This window comes from Schistocerca gregaria, chromosome 4 (genome assembly GCF_023897955.1).
Source record: "Schistocerca gregaria isolate iqSchGreg1 chromosome 4, iqSchGreg1.2, whole genome shotgun sequence".
NCBI lineage: Eukaryota > Metazoa > Arthropoda > Insecta > Orthoptera > Acrididae > Schistocerca > Schistocerca gregaria.
Genome location: NC_064923.1, coordinates 188,489,225 through 188,508,469, shown reverse-complemented (window position 1 = coordinate 188,508,469; position 19,245 = coordinate 188,489,225).

The following is a 19,245-nucleotide window of genomic DNA, read 5'->3' as shown; positions in this document are numbered from 1 at the left end:
GCTGTGCCTCTGAGGTGTTCTGCATTTGTTTTTCAGGGTGTCCTGGACTGTCTCTTCGTGATGGATGTGCATGTTATTCACGTTAGCCTAAAGGGCGTGGTCCACACGAGGATAGTGATCAGTCACTCTATTTGCTGATGTGAAACATTTGTGGACACTCCATGTCTCAGTACATGTATGAGATGATTACTCCCTCCCTCCTACACACACACCTATAGACACTGTTTATTGCATGTTCAGTGTAAGGTGTTATTAGTTCTGACTCTGCCTAATGGAGGACAGAAAAAGTTGACCAAGAGGAGGAATACAATGATTTGTGTTCTATAGAAGCAGCAGTATTTACTTTAAGGCACAAATTAACATTGTTGAACCTATAATACCTCATTGTTTGCTGATCTTATTGTGTTGGAAATCTGAAGCATTCAGGAAATGTAGTGTTCTGTTCTAAAAAAAAAGTTTGTCATAATAATAATAATAATAATAATGATAATAATAACAATAAAAATAATAATAACCCAAGGAAATAGAGATGATACCCCCCCCCCCCCCCCCCCCCTTATTTGCTTACAGTGTACTGCATGATAAAAGGTAAGGGCAGATTGTTGAGTTGACCCATTGAGGCCTGTTATTTCATGAGAATTTGAATACATCTGTCCATGATTCCAATTATCCATAAGTTGTGCATCATTGATTAATATTTGTTTGTGTGATTGTGTGCTTCATATAGTTTGCAGATTCTCCAGATGCAGCCAAGCATACCAAGAGACAGCAACAGTGAGTTGTTAAAAGAAATGTTGGATGATTAGGTAACCAACTGAAACTTTTCTATCTTCCTCAATAATGCTTAGATTAGTTTTGCATATTTTAGGCTACATTGTCTTATTAGAAGCACAGAGAAACTGTTTGGTATCCGTCATCACTCAGCCACCAGCTGACAGTAGTGGATGTCAACATGTGCAACGTGTGGCCAGCTGAGCAGCTGGAAAGATAACACATGCAGAATGGGCATATAGATTTGCCGACTGGCTAAATAGTCCATTTTAAGATGACAACTAGAGGGCAGGTGTCACAAGATGGAGGAAGTCTCCACTCGGCCTCCTGGTGCCACCATGTGCCATATTCCCAGACTAACAGGGCGGTTTATGGGCTACTGTGACAGCACTGTACAGCTAGTCTTATGCCTGCCTTCGCTCGTGCTTATGACTAGTGACCGCACATACTAGGAACCCTGTAGAACTTAGGATACTGTCTCAACTACCTCGGATGTGGAGTGCCCTAGACTTGTATAATTGCTATGGATTGTGAAGTGATATTGTCAAACAGTATCATTGTGAATAAATCATTTAAGTATTTTGGAAGTTACTGTGTTATTCTCATATAACAAATTGCATTGTTCAATTTTTAATTTTATGTAGTTGGTGGTGGTACTAAAGCTATAATGGTGATGGACATGCTGATGGCTGGTAAAGATGGAGTCATTTTGACTCATATTGAGTAAGTAGATAGAGTAGCTAGAACTAATGTAGTGATGGAATCTGACATCTCATACTGTTATTCCCAAATCACACATTTATTTGTACTTATTATTATTATTAAAATTATTATTTGAACAACGGAAAATCCAGTATGGCATAATGACAGTATTATGAATAGGAAAGATTGCTGCTCACCATATAAAACAGAGTCACAAACAGATGCAACAAAAAGACTGCCATACATGTTGAGCTTTTGGCTAAAAGGCCTTTTTCTAAAGTAAACAACACACATGTCTGTGGCCACTGTGGCTGGACAGTGAGCAACTGCACCTGATGGGAGAAGCAATCTGCATGGTGGGGGCAAAGAGGAGGGATAAGAAGGGTAGGGGTGAGGGAACATAAAGTGCTGCTCGTGGGAACATGCAGGAATGAGGTGGGGACAGGGGTCAGGAGATTTGTGGGAGGGAGGGGTGGGGGTTGGAGGAAAGAAGATCAGTAGAGGGTGGTAGGACTAGTGAGTGTGTTGGTGGAGTAGAAAGCTGTGTAGTGCTGGAGTAAGACCAGGGAAGGGGATAGGTGGATGCAAGATACTAACAAAGCTTGAGGCAAGGGGGTCACAGGTACATAGGATATATTTCAGGGAGATTTCCTACTTGTGCAGTTCAGAAAAGCTGGTGTTAGGAGGAAGAATCCAGATAGCACAGGTTGTGAAGCAGCCATTGCAGTGAAGAATGTTGTGATGGGCAGCATGCTCAACAGCTTGGTGATCCAGTTTTGTCTTGGCCACAGTTAGTTGATGGTTATTCATGTGGACAGACATCTTTTTGGTTGTCATGCCCATGTAGAACACAGAACTGTGGTGACAGGTTTGTCTGTAGATCACATACTGCTTTGGTAGGTAGCCCTGCCTTTGATAGGATAGGTGCTGCTTCTGACTGGACTGATGTAGGTAGTGGTGGGGGACAGGTCTTGCATCTAGGTCTATTGGAGGAATATGAGCCAGGAGTAGGGTTGGATGGGGATGCTATGTAGATTTTGTGGGCAGTGTAATACCTTTGTGGGAGGGGTGGGGAGTATAGTGGGTAGGATATTCCTCATTTTAGAGCATGCTGAGAGATAATTAAAGCCCTGGTGGAGAATGTGGTTTAGTTGCTCCAGTCCTGGGTGGTACTGAGTCATAAGGGGCATGCTCATTTGTGGCTGGACAGTGGGACCCTGGGAAGTGGTAGGTGACTGGAGAGACAAGGCAAGAGAGATCTGTTTCTGTAGAAAGTTGGGAAGGTAATTTTGCTCTTTGAAGGTCACGGTGAGACCACTGCTATACAGAGTGTTCATTTTAACTGAAAGATTGAAAATCTTGGAAACTACACATCAGATCAGAAAAAGTTATAATTCCAATTTGCTTGTGTCAGAGAGGGATATCCAATGATATCACCCTAGACCACCCATCCCACCCTGTGTGTGGGTGGTGGGGAACAACTTTGAAATCTTCTATGGGATTCATTCTTTTACTAAGTTGTAAGTGTCTTTATGTCTGATGGTAACATACAGACCAGCAAAAGAAAATGAAGCAAAAGTGCTACATGAGAAGCCAACAAAATTGCTGTACTAGTGGTAGTGCCCAGCAGTTACACCATGATTCCAGTATGTCTCCAGTTAGTATTGTCAGAGTACTGCATAAGTATCATCCACACTATGTGTCACTGCATCAATAATTTCATAACACTAATTTCCATAACTGGTTAGTGTTTTGAGAGTGGGCACATCAACAAACACAAAATGACCATAGTGTTCTTTGCCAAGGTACTATATTGTGATGAGTGTACAATCACAAACCATAGCAGTATTACCTGCCAAAACATGAATTACTGTAGCATAGACAATCCCCACTGGTTATGGCAAGTTGACCATCAACATCCTTGTTTGGTTAATGTATGGTGTGGCATCATGCAAAGCGAACTCATTGGTCAACATATTATTGATGACTCATTGAATGGACACAAATATCAAACATATTTGGAAGAGGAACTGCTAATACTACTGCAGGATGTTGCCCTGGAAGTTCAACAATGTATGTAGTTTTAGCATGATAGTCGCACAGAACATTTCACAATTGAAGCATTGGAGGTATTACACCATGTTTACACTGGTCAGTGGATCAGCAGAGTTGGTCCTATTAATTGGCCTGCTAGGTCACCGGATTTGATGTCACTGAATTTTTTCTGAGGGTGTATTTAAAAGACAAGGTGTACCAGCAAGTGCCCACAGACCATGAAGACATGATTGACCACATCATAATTGCCTGTGTTGACATTCCCAGAGATACATTATTGTCCTGTGTACAATCATTTGAAAAGTCTATCAGTAAGTGTATTGAAGTTGGTGGTACTACATTTGAACACTTACTCTAATTTGAAAAGTGGAGTAGAGTTGCGTCAGCACGATGGCCACAGTGGTGTGTTGAGTAGTCCCCTGTTTGATATGGCAGAGTAATACAATGTTGTCAATGGTGTTTCCAGCTGGAAGTTAGGAAATACTAGCCTGTCCTACCCTTGTAGCATGGAAGTGGGGTCCCACATGCAACTGGATATTCAAGGGCCATTGAGTATCCATTTCTATTCCTCTGATTACAGTACTATCTGTAGCAAAATGAGGAAAATGTTTCAGACAAAACATATGTAGATTTTTCTGTTGAATCATAAAATGCAGTAAAATACAGGGTTTTCCACCTGAACTTGGGATGGGGTGGGGGGAACAGTGTGGTATCATTGGATGACTCCCTATGAGACAAACAAATTGCATTTATTATGTGTAGATTTTGAGATATTTCAGTGCCTTCAGTTAAAATGAACATCCTGTATTTGGAGAGGGACTGCTCCTCACTGCAAATGTGATGGCCACAGGTGGCTAGGTTGTATGAGAGGTACTTCTTAGTATGTAATGGATGGCAGCAGTCAAAGTGGAGGTGTTGCTGAAAGTGGAGGTGTTGCTGAAAGTGGAGGTGTTGCTGGTGGTTGCTAGATTTGATATGGATGGATGTATAGATGTAGTCATCTTTGAGGTGGATATCAACATCAAGAAAGGTGGCTTTTTGGATTTAAGAGGACCAGGTGCAGTGAATGGGGGAGAAGGTGTTGATGTTTTGTATGAATATGGATAGGGTGTCTTCACCTTCAGTCCAGATCACAAAGATATTGTCAACAAATCTGAACCAAATGAGTTGTTTGGGTTCTGTGTGGTTAGGAAGAATTCTTCCGGATGTACCATGAATAGGTGGAATGGGATGGTGCCATGTGTGTGCCTATTACTGACCCATGGATTTATTTGTAGTTGATACCTTCGAAGGGATGTAATTGTGGTTGAGGATGTAGTTGGCCATGATGACTAGGAAGGTGGTTGTAGGTTTGGAATCAGTGGGGCACTGGGAATGGTAGTGTTCAATAGCAGCAAGGGCATAGCATTATGGATGTTAGTTTAGAGGGAGATGGCATCAGTAGTGATGAGTAGGGTGTCATGTGGTAAAGGAACAGGAACTGTGGAGAGTTGATACAGGAAATTGTTGATGTCTTTTATATATAGGAAGGTAGGTTACAGGCTATAGGCTGAAGTTGTTGTTCTATGAGAGTAGAGATTCTTTCAGTGGAGGCACAGTAACTGGCTACAATGGGGCATCCTAGTGGTTGGGTTTATGTACTATATGGAACACATAGAAGGTGAGAGTGTGGGGTGTGGTAGGGGTGAGGAGAGAGATAGGGGAGAGGTTCTGGGATGGGCCTAAGGATTTCAGGAGAGACTGTAAATCCTGTTGAATTTCTGTGATGGGGTCACTGTGATAGGGTTTGTAGGTGGCTGCATCTGAACAGCTGACAGAGTCCTTCCACCAGGTAATCCATGCAGTTGAAAACCACAGTGGTGGAGCCTTTTCCAGCAGATAGGATTATATGGTAGGGATCAGTTATTATGTGGTGGATTGTGGTTCTTTCTGCAATTTTAAGGTTAACATCAATGTTAAGGTATTTGGGGAATAATGACGAGGCAAGGTTTGAGGTTAAGAAATTATGGAATGTTAACAGTAGGTGATTTGGGGGGAGGGGTTGGGGTGGATCACAATTAGACGGAGGAGTGAACTGAGTCAGACAGGGTTCAACATTGGCTTTGGATTGAGTCTCATTGGTAGTGCTGCTCGTGATAAAGTGTTTCCACTTCAGGTGCTGGGAGAAAGAGAGAAGGTCTTTAGTACAACTGACATGATTGCATTGGGAGTGGGGCAGTGGGGCAAAAGGGAAGGCCTATGGAAAACTCTGATACTTCTGTGGACAAAGGTTTTTGGAGGAAGGGTTCATGAATGTGTCTCAGGTCTGTTTAATTTCTGGATTCTGTATGGTATTGGTAGGAAGTTTCTGAGGGTGTGGTAAGTGTTGGAGGTCTGTGTGGTAAGGTTTGATACCTATGAGGGGATGTGGGAGACGTTTGGAGCCTATTGCAGATGTGGTAGATAGTGGCAGACCAAGGTGTCAGTAGGAGGTAGACAGGTTGAAGAGTTTATTGAGGTGGCATTTTCCATGCTGCTCTAGCTTCTGGAAGGCAAGAATTTCAGTATGGGAGATGGGGTTCAGGAAGTTTGAACCACAGAATAGCAGAATTTTACAGATGGTGGGGAGATATTGCAAGGTGGTAGGGGCTGATTTGAATGGTTTTGAAGGACTAGTTACATGGAGGCTGACTGGTGGAATTTGAATAGATGGACATCATTGTGGAATGAGGGGTTGTGATGCAGTATCATCCAGGACTGGAGCAGTTCAATTACATTCTCCACCAGGGTTTTGACTACCTCTCATAGTGCCTTAGAATGAGGACTGTCCTATCCACTATCCTTCCCACAGTGATATTCTGCTGCCCACCAAACCTACAAAATATTCTTGTCCATCCTACTTCACTCCTGCTCTCAACCCCTTGCCTCATGGCTTACATCTCTGCAACCGACCTAGACGCAAGATCTGTCCCATACATCCTCCCACCATCACCTACACCAGTCTTGTCACAAGCATCACCCATCCCATCAAAGGCAGAGCTTCCTCTGAAAGTAGTCATGTGAACTACAAATTGAGCTGCAACCACTGTGCTGCGTTCTACACGGGCATGACACCCAACAAGATGTATGTTCACAGGAATGGCCACTGACACACTACGTTCAAGAGACAGATGGACCACCCAGTTTCTGAGTATGCTGCCCAGCTCAACGTTCTTCACTTCAGTGGCTGCTTCACAGCCAGCTCCATTTGGATCCTTCCTACAAGCACCAGCTTTTCTGAAATGTGCAGGTGGGAACTCCTCCTGCAATATACCCTACATTCCTGTAACTCCTCTGGCCTCAACCTATCTCTTTCTAGTCCCACTGCAGTGCTACATAGCTTTCCATTCCACCAACACCCCCATTAGTCCCTTTTCCCCTCTTCCACTTCTTCACTTTTTCCTTTTCCCTAACCCTAGCTACCCCCCCCCCCCCCCCCCCCCCCCCCCGCCCCCCAAACCCAAACCAAACCTCTTAACTGCACTTAGCTGCACTACCCTGTCCCCACCACAACCCTGCATGTTCCCATAAGCAGCAGTTTATGTTCCTCCACCTCCATCCTCTGAAGTGTTTTTCTTGTTGGTTTATGGTTTGTATAGCTGATGGCTCACTTCTTGTAGCTGAAGCTGAATCAGAACACTTCATGAGATCTCTCACCCAAAGTAAAATCTGATGTATTTACCTTTTTCTTTTAATCCGGTCACTGTAGTTGATTCTCTTGAAGCAGAGGTCCTGCTAATCTGTGCTTCAGAAACCCCATGTGTAGCCAAGGAAAGGCTTGACTTCTTCACATTCTGCATCTGTTATTGGAGCGAAAGAAGATAATTTCTACTCATATCACAAAAAAGAATGTCCACAACTTCTCTATCTAAAACATGTATTTTCTTGAATGGGTGTACAGATTATTAGTGTGACTGGTGAATTTGAGTAGAACACAACATTTTTATGTGACATATGCCTCGATGGCTCAATATGAAAATCCAGATGACCATATATTTCACTTGTCACAAAACCATCTTCTCTTTTATTTTCATTCTTGAAGGGTGTGGTTGCTCTTTGATGGTCAAGCCATTGCCAATCTGTGATGCCAAAATGTAAAAGGCCCCACCCACAGCAGGTGAATCCATGTATTTTTTGCCTTTTGCCATTTTTAAATATTGCACGCCTCCTGTTTAATGTCTGCACATATGAAAACAAACATCTTCACACAGTATATGTTGTGAGACTTGCTTCCTACTTAATATTATTCTGTCACGACCATCTTTCCTCATACTACGAAAGGAGTGTGAAATATTGTTTGCCTAAACGGCTTGTAACACTTCATATTCCTCCACTTAAAGGAAGGATTGTGGGACCTCTCATAACCTAAAAATAAATAAATAAACAAATGAAAAATTGATTTCTCATTAACATTCAATTATAAGCAACCTAATTACTTGTGTGTGTGTGTGTGGGGGGGGGGAGGGTGGGGGGGGGGGGGGTGCGTGAGTGTGCATCATGTCAACTTACTTATGGTTTTTATATTTATTTATTTACATATTTATTTAACAATGCATTGGCTTCAAGCCAGTATACTTGAATATTTCTTATTTACTTGTTGTATATGTACATAGTTAGTTATCTTTTACTCTTGCACCCATTATTATTAGCTGAGAAGTTCCTTGTCGGGTATATGCCTACTGTTCAGTCTCTAGAGTCAAATCTCAGTACAGGCTTCAGTCAACAAACATGGAACACTCCAGTTCCAACCATTCTGTCTCTACTGTCAGGTGAGTCCATTCAATTATAGAATTAATTTGGAGAAAACTTTCATATTGTGATCACCAGCCATTATACAGCTTTATACTTCTCTGTATTCACTGCACTTACACTCCTTCTGAGGGCCATTGTACAGGCAATTCTCCACCCCCCTCCCCCAGTGGATTCACCTGAACATCCCTTATATGGGTGAAACTAACATTACCTCTCTCCTACCTACATTAACTGGTACAGGTCATTCCTCCCATGGATTCACCTGACCAAGGTACAGGCCATTCCTCCTGCGGGTCTGCCTGCTCTTTTCCTTTCCTACTCTGATCTGCTATTTGGATATGCCATATCTTAAATTTATCAGTAAACACATTTACTAGCTCCTTTTACTATCTTTTCTCCCTCTAAACGATAAGTTTCTCCCATAACTGTTTCTGCTGGCATTATTTGATTGCTCTCTACCTTAATATTTCAACTCCCCTCTGCTAAATTTTCCCCTCTCTTGTTTATAACATATATAACACCACTATGTACACATACTTCTGATACTTATATACCTTGCTTCTACTTACTGATACCTACAGTTTATCCTTTACTTTCTTATAATTACTAGATTGAGACAGTCAAAAATTTTACTAGTTATGAGACCTTTTCATTCTCTGAGGTTCATCCCATGAGCTTCACTGTTTGAGGAGAGAGTGTTTATTGAAGGAAGGAATAGAAGGAATGGTGGAGGGAAAAAGGGGAGAGCAAAAAGAAGAAAGGACTGGCTATGGACAGACAAAAGTGGAAGAGGCTTAACCCATGACAAGACCTACTGTAAGGCAAAATCCCATACTACTACTACTACTACTACTACTACTACTACTATTACTTCATTCTCTTGTTAAGTTTTAAGATCTTGCTTGTTATTTGGCTACACATGTTAACAAGCCATCAGTGTGTCTTGTTTTCCATCTCTTACCTGGACTCTTCTTCCCTACAACATGTGGTGTGACTAACATGTGTCACTTAATTATTATTGAATAAACACTAGACACTATTTATTTTTTTATCTATATTTTTTCTGCTCTATTTCTGGTAGAAGGGGTAGTAGAACATACAATATTAATAAAAGATAATAGAATAGTTAAACACAATAGAAATAATCCCAAGGAAACTGCAATAGAAATACGGAAACAACTTAATTCAGATGGCCGGGGGTTGTCAATCCACCAAATTCACGAAGGGCAAGAACTCTCCTGGGGTCTTAAATCTTTTAATCACATGTATACTGTATGATCCTTTATGTTGCCCTATATCGGGGTCTATTAGATATACTGCTTTTGGATGCGATGTATTGTGAACTTTAAAAGGCTCACTGTAATGCTGGAAAAATCTGCGCATTTTATTCTTTAAATTTGAGATACAATGAAAATCCCTTTCTAATACCAAATCATATATTTAAAAGGTTGGCACAATAGCCTTATCATTAAAGATTCTGACACTTTTTTGTACCCATGTAATCAAATTCTCGTGTACCTTGTCTTGCAACTTTTCCAAGTCAATTGGTGGTGAATTCAGCAATGTAAACAATTTTAACAAGGGCTCTCCTATAAAAGTTCTACTCATAATTTATACAGGAGCTAATCCTGTTGACTTGTAGTAATTCATTAATTGCTACTTGAAATTCTGGCAGTAGTTGTGAACAGGTAATGTGCCTCTTAGTACAGTACATTTTCGACAGTCATCCTAATTCATTCATCATACATTTATAGGGATTAGTTTGTGGACTATATGGGGTATAGTTATGTGTGTTACCCCTTCCCAAGCCAAGAATTCGTTAAAATTATGGCTAATAAATTGTTGGCCATTATCAGTTAATAAATGCTGTGGTTTACCAACATCTTGAAAATATTCTTGCAAACAATACATTACTGTATTGGTATTTGATTTTGTAATGAGATAAACTTTAATATACTTTGATCAACATTCAGCCAACACCAATATACAAATTACTCTTCCCCTATCTGTGTGTAATTGGCCAAAGGAATCCGCTGCCATTAAATCATGCAATTATTGGATGTAGTGTATACTGCAAATGACTGTTATCCTCTTTAATGAGTTGATAAGTCATACACGATCTCAACACAGTGACTATCTCCTGACTCATATTTTTGAAATAATAACATTTACAGATGTGTTTAATACACTTATTCGATAATAACCATATCCTTTGTGTATGAACCATATCAGACTTATTTCTATGCCTCATGGTTCTGTAAACCCTCGTCACCCATTTTGTAAAGGCCTTGTTGTTACTGCTGTGGAGGCTGAGCTGCCACTGTTGTTATGGTAGGCCGAGTTTCTGAGTTCGTGAAATGGCTTGTGGTGCAGTACACTGCTGGGACAATTTCTCCCTGCCACTATTGCACAGCTATTCCCCAGGATGAGGTAACAGAATAGGAGAATGAATGTTCTACATCATTCCATCAAACTAGTAACACAATCACACAAATGAATCAAATGGTTACTTCTAGCTTTGTGACTAATTGAATCATAAAGTCTGCAACACTGCTTGTATTATAACACAAAAAAGGCCCTCAATGGTTAAGTGCAAATAATCATAGGTAAACTTCACAGTAAACATCAAATGAAATTCGCAACAACTGTCTGTTCACTTCCAAGAGGTCACTAAACAACGTTCCCTGTGTAAGTCAGTCCTCTATTATCTATAACCAAGTGGGCAAGAGCTGCTCGCCTTTCTTCCAAGTGGGCAAGGCTATTTAAAAGGGGCAAGTAGGTTTCTGTATGTTGTCGTCTGGTCATTGGTGGATTGTACTCGGCCAGCAATTTACCAAGGTGAAGTCAATATCTTCATCCTCAGTGCCACCTGTGGACTGGTGGACCTTGCGCAAGTGGCAGATCACTATGGCACTGGCACCAGCTTACGTCTTTGCGACTGTGGTACTTTTGCCCTGGCTGTGTCTTGTTCAGTTGACACAGCACATGGAATACATAGTCTTCATCGTGACTGAGCTGATGGTGCTTTCCAAAACCACACTTCTTTTATTATCATCCATTCAGAATTTTCTGGCTAGAGTAATGGTAGTTCATCACAACTGTTGTGTATATCACTAAAGTAAGGACCCACTTTGAGATCTTGTTTTACCTGAAGGCTATAGTTCTTGCATCATTATTTGTGTAGCTTAACCCCAAAAAACTGATGGAAAATATCACTCCTGGTCCCATAGTTCGTTTAACATTGCTCATACCTAATGGTTATTGTGATAATGTATCCGGACCTATATTCTGTGATCCTTTTATATAGTTAATTTCTGTATGATATTCTTGTAAAAGCACAGCCCAACAGATGAGTCTTTAATGCAATAACCTTCTTTCCATCAAAAGTGACAATGGTTGATCGTTCACATAAATAATAATCTGTAATCTCCATATTAGGGTCTGGAATTTTTTAATATTCCACTCTATTGTTAACAGTTCTTTCTTGGCGGCTGTGTAATTCATTTCATTTTTTGTTAAACTTCTGCTAGCAAAAGCTATAGTTCTATGTTCCCTCACTTTGGGATTCCACTCCCCTTGGAATAATTCTGCCATGATTCTATTCTCTGACACATCAGAGGTTAGTTTAAAAGGCTCATTCATTACAGGATGGCTGAGAAAAGGGGCACCTACTACCACCTGTTTAATATTTGTAAATACTTTCACTGCACTCTCATCCCATGATCACACAGACCATTGCTTTACAATATATAGTACTTGTTCCTGAACATATCAACAGTAGAATCCTATAATCCTAGAAGTGAATGCAATTGTTTTATATATTGAGGGTCTGGTCGTTGTAGTATAGCTCTTATTCTGTCTGGATCTGGTTGTATGTCCTTAACCCCAATTAAATGTACCAAAAGTTTTAATTCTTGTCTTGCAAAATGTGACATTAACGATTTTCTGTTTAGTCCCTTTTCATTCAACCTTTGCAAAGTTTTTATGAGTAAAGCACAATGGTCTTCCCAAGATTTCAAAACTAGCAAATGTTCATCTACATAAATAATGGGTTCTGTAACAGTTCTTTACCTAATGCTTCATAACTCTCCCAAACAAAAACTGAACTGAAATATTTAACCCAAATGGAAATACTCTAAATAGGTAAGATTTTCCATCAAATAAAAATCTGGTACATTTTTTAGTCATTGTGTAGCTTGATCTGCCAATAACCACATGTTGAGATCCATGGAGGTGAAATATTTGGCCTGTTCAATTCTGGTTAATAGTTTCTCTATATTAATGGGTCTGTCCCTTTTGGATTCTATGTGTTTATTTGACGCACAAGCATCCGACACCAAACGAACCCCTGCTGTAGTCTTTTTCACTACTAGTAATGGCTTATAATACAGGGTGTTTCTGTAAGAACTTACAAGAATGGAAAACATTGACAAGATGATAGGACAGAATGGTAGAATACCTATTAAGACATCAAGGATAACTTCCAAGATACTAGAGGGAGCTGTAGAGGGTAAAAACTGTAGAGGAGGACAGAGACTGCAATACATTCAGCAAGTGCTACTCTGAGATGAAGGAGTTGGCACAGGAGAGAAATTCGTGGCAGGACACATCAAACCAATCAGAAGACTGGGGCCTTCCATCAATTACTTAAGCATCTGTGCGTTTCTCAGAGCCAGTGTACATGTGACAAACATTTCTGCTTTCCCCAACCAAAGATAATTTCATCAGTTGTGACAACTGATTATGTGACTAACCTCCTATCTTTGCCGATGACACCAGATCATCTAAGAAAGTCATTACAACCTCAGTTGTCTTATCAAAAAAAGATTAATTAAGCTGGTGGTGTCTCGATCTATCTGAGGATTATCCTGTCCAACTAACACTAACTGCTTATTTTTAATCACAAGTCGACCCAGCAACTCCATCATATCTGCTCTCACCTGTGCAATCTCATTAAATAAATACTGCAGTGTGTCCTGTTGGACAAAATTAGTATCCGGGATTCTGTCATTGTGGAACCTTTATCCTTGACACATAAATAAGTGTAACACTATATGTCAACAATAGCTTCCACACCCAAAATTATAATACTACAATTTAAACTCTACACCTAATCATGAGCAATATGAGCTCCATTCATTGGCTACCATATGGCCATACTGGTGACAAATAAAACACATTACAGCCACTGACTGGCACATGGCACAGTGTGCACAAGCATATTACACTGAGAACATCCTGTGGTTTGCAATTACTCTTCCCTCATATTGCCCCTAAGCTGCAGCCAATTCTAAAAGCTTTGCTAATGTGATCTGTAAGTCTGAATGAATTTCCCACTCAAACCCCATCATCTTTGAACACCAAAGAAGAAACAGTCGATTTATTCACTCATCCCAATATGATGACATTGTGATATGTGGTTTTGACATTGTGCTGCGTGGAGTTCGGCTCCTCAGACACTATGCCTGAAGTGCACAAAGGCTTCTGACACCAACTGAAGTGGACCTGGGTTGTAAGGTCACTTCTGTGCAGAGTTGTCTAGCGATGGTTGGTTGTGGTAGGGCAGCAGGCCAGAGAAATAACATCAAAAGTCCAATATTTTATTACAACTTGTGCTGCTAAACTTGTAGCAATTTTAAGAACCAGCTGCATCCCCTCTCAGTATCTGGTGAGTCCTGTGCATGATACAATGAAGTTGTCAGATGGCAACCAATTGGTCGACCATGGCTTCGACCCCAAGAATGCTCACACACAGAAGCCAACTCAGTAAAGTGCATCCCTGTTAGTGTGACCCAGAAGGCTGCCGGAACACTTGCAGGATGTGACAGCTCCTGTTAGTTGATCCCACCCCTGTGAGTGTTGGCGCGTGGTGCAAGAGTACCTGCACCAGTGTAGGAGGACAAGTGGCTGCACCACCTGGGTTTCAAGCTGCTGCTTCTCAAGTCAACAGATAGACTGCTGCTGGAGTGCAACTGGGCACATAACCAGTGAGTAGGCAACTACTCTGGGAAGGTGGTAGAGAATGGTGCGGTAGAAGTGAAGACCCATCCTTGCAGTGGCTGCTTGCTGTCCCATATCACTCCGGCAGTTTGTGTAGCCCTCTTTTCATGGTTGGTGTTGCTGGGCTACTGACACTAGGACAGCTGATATATTTAACAATATGGGGAATCAGATATATCGATATTTTAAAAAATATCATCACTGGCTTTCGATATATCTATATAATGACTGAAAAATATAGATGTACTGGCCCATAAATATATCGGCTTCAAATTTTAAATATACTGCTGTATTGATTTATTATTAGATATACTGTACATCAACAAACTAGCAGCATACCTATCCCCCTCAGAGCAAGAATTGAAAGGAAAACTATGCACTATCAGGCTTGGTAATAAGCACTTTGCTAACAACAGTAACTGCATATAAGTGGCACAATAAAAGCTGTCCGATGGGACCGGCACCCGGTTTGGTCACATGCCGGATTTGTCCGGAATGCTTCATGTCGACTTCCCTGTTTTTTGATTTCTGCAAGTGCTAGCAACCTGGTAGATGTAGTGTCAAAATTGCGTTCTGAAGCCATACGTTGCAGTTTCTGTGGGTAGTGCCAAGCGTCGATTATGCCAGCATGCCCTTTCACACATCACTGCCCACCGCACAGACCAATCGTGTCATTTAGATTTTACTTCCTCATTTACGGCAACTATTTTTGAAGAATGCTGATGAGAAGAAACAATACACTAGTTGCATTAAAATTTTGTTTTTTAACGCAACTGGTGCGCTATTTCTTCACAGCGGAAAACTTATTCCATTCACAACCCACCCACCAGTGCAATTGGGCTTCTTCTTCTGTGCCACATATACTTGCTCCATACAGTTAAAGAAAAAGATTGGACGTGACGAAAGCTCAAAAAGCAGTAAGACTCCTTCACATGGTGAAAGTAAAATTATGTTCTACTACAGTTTCAAAAGGCAACGGCCTTGTCGCAATGGATAGACCAGTTCCCGTGAGATCACCGAAGGTAAGCTCCGTCGGGCGTGGTCGGCACTTGGATGGGTGACCATCCAGCCGCCATGCACTGTTGCCATTTTTCGGGGTGCACTCAGCCTCGTGATGCCAAATGAGGAGCTATTCGGCCGAATAGTAGCGGCTCTGGTCAAAGAAAACTATCATAACGACCGGGAGAGCGGTGTGCTGACCACATGCCCCTCCTATCCGCATCCTCAACTGAGGATGACACGGCGGTCGGATGGTCCCGATGGGCCTCTTGTGGCCTGAAGGCGGAGTGCTATATAGTGTGCTACAGTTTCAAGAAACAACTTAAAATAGCCTATGTACCGAAAATGTAATACAAAATAAAAATATTGACAGTTGATATTGGCATTTTGATATAGATGTATCAGGGAGACTACTATAGCCGATATATATCGATATTTTCCGAAAAATAACGATATATCGATATTTTATCAACAGCCCTAACTGACACCCACGTTAAAAGTAACAGCTATTTATATGTGTTTTGCCATGCATGGCTTCCAGCTGGCACTGTAATAGGCCTAACTGTCTAGCTCGCCCTTAAAGAGCACTTTCTTTCTGCTGTATCGCCAGAATTGTGGTTCTTGGCCTGGCCCATCTCGCAGTGTGTAAGCTGCACTGCTATTGCAACTGTCAAGCCAACACATCAGCGCCTGCCGGCTGTGTATAGCTTCTGCAACTCTGCAGCTGAGGTGCTAATTTATACAGTAACGCCCAAAATATGAGATAATGGCCTTTATCCTGACGCTTGGAGAAAATTCGTAAGGATTCCACTTCTTAAACCTGGGAAGGACCAAGCACATACTTGCCGAAATTATAGCGTCGCTCTTAGCAGCTACTTAGGAAGCATGTAAGAGCGAATGATCAACTCCCGTCTGGTCTGTAGCATCTAGAAACCTCTTAAGTTGCTGCCCCTGTGGTTTCATTGTACGCTTGATAACCTACTAGAAGCTGCCATACTGTTAACATTCCTTAGTAAACAGCATTAATATCAATCATTTTTGATACTGAAGATGTCATATGACACTATGTGCAGACACAGTATCATCTATCAATAACACAAACAGTGATTCTTTAACTGCCTCTCTACTTTTCATGTGGTCCTCGTTTGCCGAATCTAATTTTAGATGCAGAATCACGAATAATCTCTCCATTAAATGTCCTCAAGTTAATGGTAATATCATAGTTTTGGTAGTTCTTTTACAGAGGGGAATGCGATGTGCAAACAGTTTATGGGGGTACTGAGAAGAATGAATGACAAGAATGAATTCTGGCACGTCATTCGGTAAAGTGTGATGTTTGATTTTGAGTTCTTAATGCTAGCTGTGACTTAAAAAAAAGTCTATTTGCAACAGTTTTTGCAACTCTTCATTAGGAACATCAGTGTGGACGTGGTTCCCCCCTTCATGGATTGTGAAGCCTATTTTATTGAATAAATGGGCCAATCGAGGCCTTTGCCAGAGCCAGAATGCGGTTCCCAAAGAGTTCCTCCAGGACATCAAACATTATTCTGCTTCGATGGGGTCGAGCTCCGTCTTGCAAGAACCACATTCTGTCGACATCTGGGTCACTTTGGATGATGGGGATGGAATCATCTTCCAAAACCTTCACGTACCGTTCAAAATTCACTGTGCCATCAAGGAATATCTCACACCACACTGTCACCCGTTGAGGGTGAAGGGACTTCTCGATCGTGAAATGCGGATTGTCAGTCCTCCAAAATGCACCAATTTTGCATGTTGATGAACCCATCCAAATGAAAGTGAGCTTCATCACTAAACCAAACTTTGAATGCGCATACCTATTGCCATCTTACCCCGTGGCCAACTGTATAGTTTGAACATCCTAATGCAAACCGTTCATTATGACGATTTTATTTCATGTAGTTCAATAATTATCACCCTGTACTAGCGTAACGGAAATTCAGCTCACGCAGGCGGCTGTTCATGTGTCCAGATTAAAGATAAATATCCCTAGAATAATAGGTCTGTCAAACCGAAAAGGTTTTTCTTTGACTTGTTGCTGGATGAGGGCATAATGAGGATGTCACAAATGAAGATTAGCACGAGACTTTTTGGATTTCTCATTTTGACACAGAAATTTTCAGTCTCTAGTGGGCCTTTGTACTCGTAATTGTGCTATCCACACTTTGTAACCTGACTGTTTCCTTTTTTTCTTTTAACACTGGAAAAATTTATCCTTATCTGCCGCTAAATGAACTGAGCTTCAAAATAATATACTGGCTTATCTTTAATTATGTACTAACGTCACTGGATCTATTTCAGGACGCAGATTTTGAGCTAATTTAAAAATTTCCACATCAGTGTTAGGAAGAAAGGCATTGTGCTCAGCATTACCTGATAATTTGTTCGTGATGAAATGTTACTCCAACACTGATATACAGTGGGTTCATTTTAACTGAAGACATTGTAATGTCTTGAAAAACTTCACATCGGACCAAAAAGCGCTGTGATTCCAACTTGTTTGGCTCGGAGGGGGACGTCCAACGATACTACACTCGATCCACTACTCCACCCCGTGTGTGGGTGGCGGGGCCAACTTTGAAATCATCGACGAGAGCCCCCGTTTTTTATTGCAGATTAGGATTCTACTGTAAAATCTACATACGTTTTGTGTGAAGCATATTCTTCGTTTCGCCACAAATGGCGCTGTAATTGGAGGAATAGAAATGGGTATGCAATCGTAATTTACGACTTCTCAATGACCTTGAACATCCAATGTCAGGTGGGGCCCACCTCCATGCTGTGAGGGTAGGACAGGCCAGTCTTTCATAACTTCTAATCGGAGAAACACCATTCTCAACGTTGTATTCCTCCGACATATCGAACGTGCCACCGTGGACGTGCAGTGAACTACGACGATTCATAACGGGCAGTACACTGTGACAGGAGCTCACGTATCTTGCTGACGAACAGATAGCGCTTAAAAATATTACAATACTTGCGCAGTGGTTATTGCCTGCAAACCAACCTATCATTTGGAGAACAGACGTGCAAGTGGACGATGAATGTTGCAACCACAGAAGAAGAAAATGAAATGATACTGATTTACGGAGAATGCAGCAGAAATCCTGAGGCTGCTGTTGCCTTGTAAGCCGTGCGCTTTCCAGGGAAAGCTTGCTCTCGTTCGTTCTTTTACAAGGCTGTGTAGGCCTTTATGTCTGATGACTACTTACAGACCGGCTAAAGGAAACGAAGCAAACGTGTTGTAGGAGAAGGTAATGAAATAGCTGTACTAGCAGCAGTGCAACACGACCCACAGATAAGTGCCCGGGAGTTACATCCTGATTCCGGTATGTCCGAAGGTAGTACTGTCACAGTAGTGCATCGTCATGAGTATCATCCATACCATGTGTCGCTGCATCAAGAACTTCACGGCGCCGATTTCGATAACCTAGTAGCGTTTTGGGAACGAGTACGTCAGCAAATGAAAACGACCTCAGTGTTCTTTACTGAGGTACTGTTTTCCGATGAGTCTACATTCTACATGATCGCATTAACCGGCATAATTTGCATTTCTGGAGCGTAGACAATTACCACTGGTTATAACAAGTTGACCATCAACGTCATTGGTCAGTTAAAGCATGGTGTGGCATCATGGGGAATAAACTCCTTATTTTATCGACGTTGAATGGAAGCAAATATCGAACGTTTTTGGAACAGGAACTACTGGTACTGTTGCAGGATGTTACCCTGGACGTTCGATAGTGTATGTTGTTTCAGCGTAACGGTTGTCCAGCGCATTGCGCAACTGAAGCACGGGAGGTTTACACTGGTCCGTCGATTGAAAGAGGTGGTCCTATTAATTGGCATACTAGGTCGCCGTATTCCTTTCCTTGGGGGTATTTAAAAGATAAGGTGTACCGCTGCCAACAGGTTGTGAACACATGG